The following is a 13,426-nucleotide window of genomic DNA, read 5'->3' on the forward strand; positions in this document are numbered from 1 at the left end:
CTGTCGTGACCCAGCCCATTTTTGTGCTGTAAATTGAAATAATTGAAATGATGGGTTCTGCAAATTCTGTCTGACTGTGTGACCAGACTGTATATAGTTTTTTTTTTGTTCAAGAATTGATGAAGCCTGAACCCACACATTACAGGGCAAACAAAAAACTTCACTCACGAGAAGCAATTCTCTGGAAGTTGATCTTTTATAAGACTTCTCGGTCTAGACAACGTTCACAAAAAAAACTTGGCACTTTTATTTTACCGTGAGTTATGTTCGTTGATATAATCATTACGGAAAACTTTTAACTTCATACAGAGATCTTCCATCCAGAAACTTACATATATTTAGTGATCTGAAAATGGAATTAATTCGTCTAATTGAGATCACAAGTAAAAAACAAACAAATGAGAATCTGTTTATAAGTAGATACAGGCATTCTATATGTTTGTTACATTTGGCTTGAATGTCCTCAATCCTCAATGATTTTTGAAAGTTAAATTCTTAACTAGCATGAGCCCTAGATACTTAACTTCATCTGACCAATTTATTGGAACCTTTCTCAACATGACAACATGTCTAATTGAAGGTTTCAAATAAAAAGCTTTTGGGAATATTATAAGCTGAGTTTTGCAAGCATTAGGAGAGATCTTCCATTTTTGCAAGTATGAAGAAACAATTTCCAAACTTTTTTGCAATCTACTACAGATGACACGCAGACTTCGTCTTTTCACGGAAAGGCCTGTGTCATCCGCAAACAAGGATTTTTGACATCCCTGAGGTAACTCAGGTAAGTCAGATGTGAAAATATTGTATAATATTGGTCCTAAAATGCTGCCTTGAGGAACACCAGCTCTTACAGGAAGTCTTTCAAATCTGGAGTTTTGATAATTAACCTGGAGTGTACTATTTGACAGATAACTTTGAATTATTCAAACAATGTATGTTGGAAAATTAAAGTATTCTTTTTCTTTTTTTATTAGTATCATTCCAAACATTAAATTCATTTCTTATATCTAGCTGTTCTGTGTTATTAAAAAACACTATCATCCTAATTTGGTAAAACAAATTTAAGATTTTATAAACATTTTGTTAACAACATATTTTCATTTGCCGTAGCAGTTCAGATTTTTTGCAGGTGAGTTGATTTCACCTGCTTATAAGAGAGAAAAAGCTTTGATTATAAAGCCTGTCCACGTTAAATTTCGGACACCCAAATAATGGCAGCAAAAAAAAGTTACTCATAATTCAAAAAAACAATTGTTTATTTCAGAATAAAAGAGTTATATCTACAAAATAAACAGATGACAAGGATGTTAATCCTTCTTTCTGTAAAATTCTCGAACTTTCTGTGGTACACCCGCCATCCGTGTCCGAAATTTATCGTGGACAGGCTTTACTTAACCTAACTTAACCCAAACATATAGCGCATTAATCGTGGCAATAGAAGATTGCAACGACTTTTGCCTGAAACTATCAATGATTTTATTTGACATTTGTTCCAGTGTTTCAACATTGGATATTCTATGTAACTCATTGGTACTATACCAGGGAGGAAGCTTCAGAATCATTTTCAAAATATTATTTTGAATTCTCTGCAGAGCTTTTTTCCTGGTATTACAACAGCTAGTCCATATTGGTACAGCATACAACATGGCTGGCCTGACAATTTGTTTGAATATCAAAAGCTTGCTCTTAAGACAAAGTTTTGATTTTCTATTAATAAGGGGATAGAGACATTTTACATATTTATTACATTTGGCTTGAATGTCCTCAATGTGATTTTTAAAAGTTAAATTCTTATCTAGCATGAGCCCTAGATACTTAACTTCATCTGACCAATTTATTGGAACCCCTCTCATGGTGACAACATGTCTACTTGAAGGTTTCAAATAAAGAGCTGGGAATATAATTAGTTGAGTTTTGGAAGCATTAGGAGAAATCTTCCATTTTTGAAAGTATCAAAAAAAAATATCCAAACATTTTTTGCAATCGACTACAGATGATACGCAGACTTCGTCCTTTAGCGGAGAGGCCTGTGTCATCCGCAAACAAGGATGTTTGACATCCCTGAGGTAACTCAGGTAAGTCAGATGTGAAAATATTGTATAATATTGGTCCTAAAATGCTGCCTTGAGGAACACCAGCTCTTACAGGAAGTCTTTCAGACCTGGAGTTCTGCTAATTAATCTGAAGTGTACGATTTGACAGATAACTTTGAATAATTCTAACAATGTATGTTGGAAAATTAAAGTTTTTTTAATTTTACGATCAAACCTTCATGCCAAACACTGTCGAATGCTTTTTCTATGTCTTGAAGAGCAAGACCAGCAGAATAGCCTTCAGATTTGTTGGAACGGATCAAATTTGTTATACGTAAAAGTTGATGAGTGGTCGAATGTCCATGGCGGAATCCGAACTGTTCATTGGCAAAAATTGAATTTTCGTTGATGTGGGCCATCATTCTGTTCAAAATGACCTTTTGAAAAAGTTTACTGATGGAGGAAAGCAAACTGATTGGACGATAGCTAGAAGCTTCTGCAGGATTTTTGTCTGGTTTTAAAATTGGTACAACCTTAGCATTTTTCCATTTGTCAGGAAAATATGCTAATTAAACACATATGTTAAATATATCAACTAAGAATGATAAGCTACTTTCTGGAAGTTTCTTGATGAGGATGTAGAAAATTCTATCATCGCCAGGAGCTTTCATATTTTTGAATTTTCTAATGATAGTTCACACTTCTTCCAAATCAGTCTCCCAGGAATTTTCGAAAACGTTCTTGATTGAGAATATTTTCGAAGTACTGAGTAACTTGATTTTCTATTGAACTAGTAAGTCCTAAATTAAAATTTTTCCCCTTTCCTTCTCTGTTACAACACTCGAGACATGATTTCGTAGTAGACATTTGAGTGAGAACCACAGAGCCTAAACCCCATTAGCACACCAGATAGCCGGGTTAGGTGAAAATTTCTAGGTTTACTGGGTAATGCGATGATTCTACAACATTAGAAAAACAACATGGCTCTCCTGTAAATATGTTTGAAAACTATGTCTCTTCAAATTCAGCAATGCACAGTTTTTGATTCTACCATGTCACGAACCAATCGAAGACAATAGTTCAACTCTTCATAGAATTAAGCAGATATGTAAATACCTAGTAAACAATTGATGGACAACATTTTTTAGCACATTTTCTATTTTTTGAACTGATGAGCAATATATATTTTTTATATTTCCAATAAATATCTATAAGGTACTCCACAACATTATAAAACAATTGGACCTTAGTTTCACACCTAATAGTTACAAACTTTTGTGTCTAATAAGTTATTTAAATATTTCAGGGCATTCTTTGAATTTTTGGATTTTTTTCTGCCTAGGGAAAGTGTACCAGTTATGGCCATAGTGGTTCCCTATTTGTCCATTGGGGACATTTTGATAACTTTCACATTTTAAGTCTTTTTGAATGCTTGAACATCAAAATATACCTTAAATCTAACTACTACAACAAACAAAAATTTTCAAAACTTGAAGACATTGAAGTTTTCACGTATGGCGAAATAGGGAACCACTATGTCCATAACTGGTACACTTACCCTAATCGAAAAAAGGTTTGCAAGAAAATTTTTCTTTCGATAATTGCTTTTATTTTAGAGACCAGATGAAGCTAAAAAAGGATTTCGTATCATAGATAAAGCGCAGATCACGAGTATCATTCGCTAAATAATATTGGTCTCATGCCTTCTTCTATAGGCATCCAAAACTATTCCTGTAATTCGAAACTCATACTGTACCTCACTCAGCACGCAACATCGCCTACAGGAAACACACGGTCAGCCACTACAATAGCAACAACTTAAACACCCGGTCGCAACTTTTCTTTTGAGAATCATATTTCATCCGAAATGCGACAATATTTTACAATTTATGATCCCTTCGCTGCTGCCATCGGCCGCAGGGAATTTGGGCGTTACCGTCTCATATCCCGGGACTCTCAGATGGGCCATATTTTAAGGGAAAACCATACCAACTCAAGAGTGCGCTCATTACCCACATAAACAAGAAACCGCAACAAACACGCGTCTTCGAAGCTCATCAAGCACATTGAGATTGAACAAGAGGGCACCTCTGTTTGGCTACGACGAGGAGGCGCCTTTGAAATATGAGAGCGGTCGTTGAAGATCCAACACATCGCTCAACGTGGAACAGGCCTCTAAGATCCAGAGCAGTGTCGGGTGATGGCTCGTTACGAGTGATGTGGAAGTCTAGAATGCGGAGGACCAGAAAGAAATGATGACGGAAAGTGTCGTAGCGTAAAAATCGCTCACATGCACTTTGCGGTTCTGTTGAGAAGCGAGAAACCGCAGCGGATTTTCTTTTCAGACCTGTGATTTGTGTTCCCTTCCATCGTTGCTGCCCCGCTGCATCTAGCGGAATAGATTTTCACACTTATGCACTTTGATCTTTATCCCATTTCTCGTCATTTGTTGAGCTAGAACATTTTTTTCCTGTGCGTTCAAAAGTGCACGGCTAAACAAATCAAAAGTGTAGAATTTGAATGCGTTCTCAGCTGCATTCATGTCGACAAACGGGAGCCCTTCCCGAGCAGGGAACGAGAACAATTTAAAAACTAATTTTTGATGTTGTGATATCATCATATATGAATACTTTTAAGATCATGTTCACAATAATCAGAACAAAACACGAGATATTTTTTTTTGTATAAAATTAAACATAATAATAATTATTTTATAGCATTATATAAAACTAAAAACTTGTTAAGTTATTTGACAATCTGATATTTATATATTGTTAAGTAATCCTAAGGATTGAATCTATTAACCAAATCAAAAATTAAGGAAGAAATTAAAGGATCCACAAATAAATAAGTTAGCAGTCAGATATATATTGTTAAAAAAATACTTGTGACTCGTCTTGTAAATGGCGGCTTTTAAACCCGATTCTACTCGGGTTTTCTGTCTTTTTTCATCCTTCCCGGTGTTGGTGTGACACCATTCAGGATGATTGAAGTGGCTAGAAGCAGACGGAGCGGAAGATGAATAAATTCTTAATTGGAGTTTTGAGATGCCTTTCACGCAACGCATGTTCGACGTGTTCCTCCGCCAGCCAGCAACTTGCACTTCTTGATGGATCGGCGGTAGTGAAGGTGAAGAGAATCTGAATGCCTCTCGAACGTGACGTTTTGAAATTTGTTCTAATTTACAACATTTAGTCTAACGAGACAGTTTTGACAGCGGGAGCCTAAACGGTATTCCAGCTAAACGACCGTGATCAATTGGAAGATGGTTGTGATTGAGAAAAGGGGAAGTAAACTGATTCAGAGTATTTATTATCATTGTGGAAAAATGCAGAAGCTTCTATATAAATCCGTACATATATTTATGTGTTACAACACATTTGCAATGCAAACATTGTTTAAATATTATTGCTGGCATCATAATAGGAGAAAAGCACTAATTTTCGACCTACAAAAATTCAGTGCCAATTTTCGGATTTTCATACAAAGTAGGCTAAAATCGTATGAATGGGTCGAAAATTAGCACAGGGTTGAAAATTGGTGCTTTTCCCCTACTATCGATCCGCCAATATTTATAATTTTCAAACCGGAAGTTTTCAAACTCGAGTTTTAAAACCCGAGACCTGATCGTCTGTATAGGATACCGGGCGCTAAAACCAACTTCATCTACGGAATAGATTATTAATGGTCGTCCAGAATAGGTATCATATACTATTATTATTTCACAGAGATTCGATGCAATCATTCAAACTGCTCGACAGCCCGTTGAATCAATCTCGTGAAAGTTTCACCCTGCATCGAAGCTTATCCACGACTTCAAGATTCTCACCTTATTTCTCTCCCAGCATCAATCACCGAAGGGGGTTTCGGGGCGAGTTTTCGGTGGATCAAAACACTGATCGTGATGGATAGAGGTGCTATAAAGTTTATACGACTGAGCGGTCCGCTTGATAGCTCGCGGAGTATTATAATTTTTATTGCCATTACAATTCCAAAAACTCAGCGCGGAAAGTGTCCGTCTGAGGCGATACCGCCCAATCGATAACAATCATTCGTCGCCAGTTGACCCCAACCAGTCTGTCTGTCAGTCAGTCAGTCCCGAGATTTGTGTCTGGATTTATTGTAGTGCCATAAAATCCACTCCATTGATATGACATAAAAGATCCCCCGAAAAAACGTGATCCGGAACAGCATCCATTTCGACCATTGCGTTGTTGGGATGGTTCACACTTTGAAGTTGCGGCTCCGATATCGATCCTTGAGAGTGGCGGGTGGACGTTTGCTTTTCGCCTTACGTCATCATGAGCATAATGACGAATTCATTTACCCACTATGTGCCCTTCTCCCGCCGCGCATCACCAGCAACTTCATAAAGAGCATCGTTACATCCTTACATAATCCTCGAAACGGCAAGAGGCGTACGCTCGGCTGCGTGTGAATGCTGAATAGGATTCCGAGGTAAGGTTATGTTTGGCGCACGTGTTTCCCATCAGCCGGAGTGCCGGAAGAACTATGACTAGTAGGGTGTCCCATTTCACCTTGTCAAAAATTTCACTTTGAAATAGCAAAATACTTTTAAATCACTAGTATGACGAGCAAATTAGGATAACATGCAGTGTAACACACAAAATTTAAAAAGAATTTTGACTGCAGTTCGTGAAAGTACAAACCTGTACTAGCAAACCCCTATTTAGGCTTTGAAAGATTATTAGAAATTAGGAGTTACACCCTTTTCATTTTTTTTTTTCAGTTAATTTTTTTCTTAACTCGGCTTTTTCTCACAAACTATTGGGAACTTCTCATTGCAACTTTCGTACGAAATGTTCTACTACTGACCGGCAGTGTTTACATGGAAGAAATATGCATGAACTTATTTACTGACATGGATATCAATAGATGCACACTATTCCATTCCAAAAGATGAAAGGTGATAGATCTGCTGTAACTCCAATGATCCATTTGGCTGTTCTATCACACACACATTCTGAGGTCATTTTTTTATACAGCTAGTCCCGCATGAAAACATCCCCATATTAAGTGGATATCTGAGATGAATCACACTTCCAAATTTAAATCGATCTCTTCAACTTCAGTTGTTCTTCTTTCTATATCTGCCTCATATTTTGGTGAACTCGTTGATATCAAGGCGTGTGCATCTTGGTGCGTCTTGGTTGATAGTTCTTGTTGTTTTGTTTGTCTTTTGTATGTAGTTTTCTGTCATCCTGTGCTGTAAACATTCGACACTTTTCGCAACGCTCGGTTTGTTGCCATAGTCAGCAGTCATTTTAATTTTCTGTACTCATCCGCTACCGTCACCTCTCACATACAGCACGAGCGGTAGAATGAACATCGAGAAACACAAAAAACTGTCAATTGAATGACGTCTGACACGATGACTGTTGGGTTTATGACCTACGGTATTTAAAGGGTTGATTCCGCGATTATAATCACTGTTTTGAAACACGTCCACTTTGTGTAGTGTAACGGTAGATTATAATATTCCTGTTTTAATTTAGTAATTATACAAAGAAGAGCATAGTTTTAGAATTCACATTATAAGTAAATTAGCATAAGTTATGTTGTACTGAACATATAGGGTGTGCGTTAAGATCTGCTTTTTTTGTATCGCTCTAGTCAACTTACGTTTATGGCCCTAAATAGTCAGATGTCGGTTTGTATATCTTCGGGTCGTAGGTTTAGTCGCTAGAATCAATAGTTCTTTAGGTAATTTGTAAGAAATTTTATGTTGTTCCCTTACCGTGACTGTGCACTAATCAAAATAATAGTCTCGCAGTATATATTAGCCTGGGACACGGTTATATGAAAAATTTAGATTCTCGCTCCAGTCCACTTTTTGGATTGCATTTAGGTCCCATAATAACTGTGCAAATTTTCAGCTCGATCGGAGAAACTATATTTTAGCGCCAGCCGTTCAAAGTTTGTATGGGATTTACTATGGGAAAACTTACTTTTACAAAGAAAAATCGCCAGAGATCGCCCATTGTCCTCTATAAAAATTCTGAACTCATATCTCGATAGGTATTTCTACGATGAACAACATCGCCGAAGACCGCAAAGCAACCGCGAGGTTGCCGATAAAAATGTTTATTCAAACTTGTTTAGCATTGTTTTTACATAAAAGTATGGAACAACATTTTGATTCAAATGCCGAACGCTGGGTTCATTCTGTCTCATATTCCGAACACCTTGATTCAAATTCTGAACGAATAAATCGTATTCAAATCAATAATTTCGGAAATAAAATTATCTGAGCTAGTTTTATTAGTCTTCAACAAGATAATCATCACTACCTTCTTGGTATAAAATGGATTGATAGACGTTAAAATTGAATTGGAATTGACTGTCATTTTCTGGTAATTTGATAACATATTTCAACGAAACATTTCAACCTAGTCGCCATACAAAAACCTAGTATGAGTCTGTTCGGAATTTCAGACAAAACGGTACTTGCTTCTGAGGAAAACAGAGTAGGTTTAATTGAAATTTATTGTGAACTTAACAGGAGTAATAAAGATCAGTTGAGTTCAGAGCAGCACCACGAGTAGTTAGTTACGTGGTATTAGTTCAACGCAACGAATCGTATTCTTTGTAATCGCAGCGGAGAAGTATAGTTTGTATTGCCTCAAGAATTCTGTTTTTGTTTTCCTGCTACCTATGGCCTGTTAACCTTTATTCAGCCAACATACTTTTCACATAGCATAGCATAGACTGACTGTACATGTCAATGGTTGCTACTCCGTGATTGATCGGAACTGGTAAGAATTGCACTACGATCCAAATGAATAAGGGATGGGAGTTTCCGCTTACTCTCGAAGTGCAATTTTAGCAGATCTAATATTTTTGATCAATAACGGCGCCGGCCAAGTCCTTACAGTCAGTTGGGATGGGGAAGAAATGTTAGGGTGTGATGATTGTTGCTTCTAGAGACCGAGAATACCTCTGCATCTCCACAATCACCACGGGAAGGGTGTTTATTAGTGAGGGAGGAAAAGATCTGGGAGTCACCTCTGGTCGATGATTCGATCCATGGACAAGGGGGAAATATACGACTTATATTTAAAGCTAGTTTTATATTTTTGTCTCGAGAAGTTTTTGGTAGAAGCTTTAAAAAATACGTCAACATCTATAATGTCGAACAATTCAAAAGATGTTTTTATCAATGACGAAAACTGAAAATTACGTGTATTTATTTTAAATTATATGAAACAGGAATAATGCCGACACTTGTAGTGACGAACTATACATAGTTTGAAAAAAAAATCTTCGGGGACGAAACCACGCGCGAAATCGTGAGCAAAACCTATCTGACGACGCAAAATCGAACTGTCCTGCTTGGGCTTCACGAAGAACTACCTTTATTCAGCCAACATACTTTTCACATGCTGAAAAATATACTGAAATATCCATAACTTATTTGTATCTTGATGGATTTTGTTGACATGTTCATAACTTCTTGAAAAACTCTTCTAGCTTATGGTCCAGAAAACTTGGGAACATGGTCTAAGTAGTTCTGAAATTATTCCGGATTGTCCTGGATAATGGATATTTCAAGACTCCGAAGAGCTAGAAGGTTGGTTGGTGTCTTCGGAAAAGTTTTAGAGAGTATCAAAGGCTATCTAGTAGTAACAAATTTGATTGGGAATTTATCCGCGAGGTGGTGCAAGTAATAAATTTCCTTCAATCTTCTATGTCTCGAGATCCACATAAGCTAGAAGTTTGATGACTTCGACAAAGTTGTTCAACAGATAAAGGGCAGTAACAAATCTGATCGAGTGGATTCGATTCCCGCTTCAGCAATTAAAACTTGTCATCAGGAATATTTATCGGCTATGCTACTGCAGCCTGGTAGTCTGTTGTCTAGTGTATTTGTTATTTTTTTTGTATTACTACAGTGAAACCTCCAAAAGTCGATAATGAAGGTACAATCTACTCATGAAAATATCGAGTCATGGAACAAAAACTCTTTCGGAAGCTGTTTCAAGGGACCATCACACTAACCATTGAATTTGATTTCTTGTATAGTTCCATGAGTCGCTAAATATCGAGTCAAGGAACATCGACCCATGGAGATTATACTGTAAGGTTTTAACTTCTACTCAGCATATGCATAAGCGTAAGCATAGATGACCTACAATTCGTAGTTTCTACTCTGTGATTGACCGGAATAATCAAAATTGTACAGGGAAACAACAGATGCAGTTTGGGAGTAGCACACCATCTTCAATGTACAATTTCGAAATCTCCAAACTTAGTAATGTCAATAACGGTACCAGCCAGGTCCTTACGGTCATCGAGGAAGGGAAGGAATGTTAGTGTGACGTCCATTTCTACTAGAGACCGAGATTACCTCTGCATCTCCGTGGTCGATATTTTTAATGCCGAACTATTTAAAGGTTATTTCAAGTAACTGTGACAAATGAATTAAATAGTTGGTTCGTGTATCTATTTTTTTAGATAGGAATAAAGGCTTATGTCGACTTATGACAAACCATCCATAGCATGTTAAACGATTAAATAAATGCAACATTGACACGATACAAATTTGTGTTTTAACAAACATGGAACGAGCTCACCAGTTGGTAATCCTTCCTCGGCTGAAATCACTTCGGTGACACATAAAAATTACATGAATCCGCTTAGTTGGGTTTCACCAAGCGCTTTGTCAGCAGTTCAAAAACGAAAAAAATAAACTTTTAATCCGGTGACGCGGCAAAAAAAAAGAACCGGCTTGCTTGAATTCCACCAAGCAGAGTAACTAAGGCGTTTACTTTACTCAGATTGCACTAACTTTGAATATTGGCGTTCAAGTTGAGCATTGAAACCTTCATTTATTACACTCACATTCAACTTAGTCTAAGGCACCAATCTTTGGGGTCATGCACAAATTATGTCACGCTCCAAATTTAGCGTGACATAATTTGAAACATAAGTCTCTTGAAACAGAAAAGTTTAAAAACTGGAGCCACCTAGCATTATATCTTTTACCGCCCTTGATCTTCTTGATAGCTTTTGATCAGTTGAAAACTTTCCTGAAGACAAGCTTATCAGGATCTCGAGATACAGAAGATTGAAGAGAATTTGTTACTGGCGACACCTAACAAAAAAATCCCAATCAGTTGATTACAGCCAGATGGCCCTTGACTTGCTGAGCAACTTTGTCTAAGACACCAAAATCCTAGCGCATCAAGACTCAAGATACAGGTAATTATAGAATTTTCAGTTAAACGTTTTACTGCTAGACAGCCCTTGAACTACTTAACAATTTTGTCGAAAACACACAAAAAACATAGATGATTTCCTCAGCATTGGATCGACCAAAATTTCAAAACGACATCTTGTTAGAACCGTAATCTTATATTCTTTGAAGGGCGCTCACGAAATTTTGGCGGAAAAATGTGAAAAGTATTCAAAATCAATGAAACAGGGGCCTTCCTTAGCCGAGTGGTTAGAGTCCGCGGCTACAAAACAAAGCCGCTGAAGGTGTCTGGGTTCAATTCCCGGTCGGTCCAGGATCTTTTCGTAATGGAAATTCCCTTGACTTTCCTGGGCAATACTCGTACATGCCACACGATATAGGAAAGCAAAAATGGCAACATTGGCATAGAAAGCTTTCTGTTAATAACTGTGGAAGTGCTCATAAGAACGCTAAGCTGAGAAGCAGGCTCTGTCCCAGTAGGGACGTTAATGCCAAGAAGAAGAAGAAGGGCTATCATGATTTTAGCCAAGAAATTTTGAGATTTTGCCACTAGGTGGCGCTAGTGAGTATGAAACTTGTGTTTCGCAGATCTCAGGATCCTGACCATTTAGAAAGATGGCGTCTTCGGCAAAGTTGTTCGGCAACTCAAGGAATATCATTATTTGAGCTAATTGATAAAAAATTTGCCACCAGACGGCGCTAGTGAGCATAAAACATTTGTTTCGCAAATATCTTAGGATCAGGCGCTTAGAAAGATGGCGTCTTCGGCAGAGTTGTTCAGTAGCCTGTTGTTCAGTTGATAGCCCTTGAGCTACTGAAAAATTATGCCGAAGACGTCATCTTTCTAAGTGGTCAGACTCCTGGGATATTCGCAAAACCAAGCATGTTGTGCAAAGTACAACGCGCGACTACTCGCGTTACAAAAATTCGCGCGACGACCGAAAGGTTAACTGTACGATTGGACTTGTTATTGCCAGATATCCCTCGATCTCCTTAACAGTTTTGTCGAAAACCCTAAGCTTCTAGCTTATAAGGATATCGAGATATTGAATATTTAAGGAACTTTGTTACTGACGTCCCTCAACGAATACTTTCCCGGTAAGGTTTTTTATCGTCAGATCGCCCTTGATCTGCTGAGCAACTTCGTCGAAGACACCAACCTTCTAGCTTAGGGATGGTACACAAATTATGTCACGGTGAATTCCAACTTTTTTGACCACCTCCACCCCACCATTTGTCACGTTTTTTGTATGAGTCCTCCGAAAATTTTATAAGGCTTGTCACGCTTGGCTTGACCCCCTCCCCCCCTCGGAGCGTGACGTAATTTGTGCATGACCCCTTATCAGAATCTCGAGATATAGAAGATTGAAGGAAATGTGTTACTAGCTCCACCTAGTACACGAACTGTCAATTAGATTAGTTACTGCCAGATAGCCCTTGATCTCCACCACAGCTTTGCTGAGGATACCAACCTTCTAGCCCTTCAGGAACTTGAAATTTCCGTTGAATGAATAATTGGGTCAATTTGTTGTTCAACAGATTGGTAAATTGGCAAAGTTGGTTCTCTACGATCCTCTTATTAACATTTAACTCTTACTAGCATTGATTTATATTTCTTCCCTCATCAACTCTCTCTCTTTTTCTTTAGTGCCTTTTTATTGTTTTTCTATTTCCTCTGTTCTTCTAGCTGTGATCCATAAGTCACCTGCAAGTGCTGGTATAACCGGCAGCTTTCCATTATTGAACTCTACCAGGATAACGTTGGTTATTTGTTTTTTTTCACTTCGTACAACACGTAGATGTCTATACGATACGAAATATTCTGTAAAGTTGTTAGTGTTAATGAAATCAACGCGATTTTTTCTGCGACAGTGACGAAAAGCGGCGCAATTTCGTTGTTGTGTCCCTGCAAGCACTTTTGTATGAATCCATCTAGATCGACACGACGAATATCGTTGCGAAATTGGTTTAGACACGCTCATAAAACACTACATGCAGAGAAATCGTGGCGATTGCTTGTAGCTGTTGCCCTTCAAATTCGCGTCTATTTGGGGGAGCCTTTAAGTGCTCGAATGGAATACGACATCGCCTTGTTCTAATATTTATGCCCAGTATAACTTGAACAACTTAACACCTATGAGAAATCGTAGAGTTCCGTACATCTTTCTTAAGAGTT

Source organism: Aedes aegypti, chromosome 2 (assembly GCF_002204515.2).
Source record: "Aedes aegypti strain LVP_AGWG chromosome 2, AaegL5.0 Primary Assembly, whole genome shotgun sequence".
In the NCBI taxonomy this organism is placed as follows: Eukaryota; Metazoa; Arthropoda; class Insecta; order Diptera; family Culicidae; genus Aedes; species Aedes aegypti.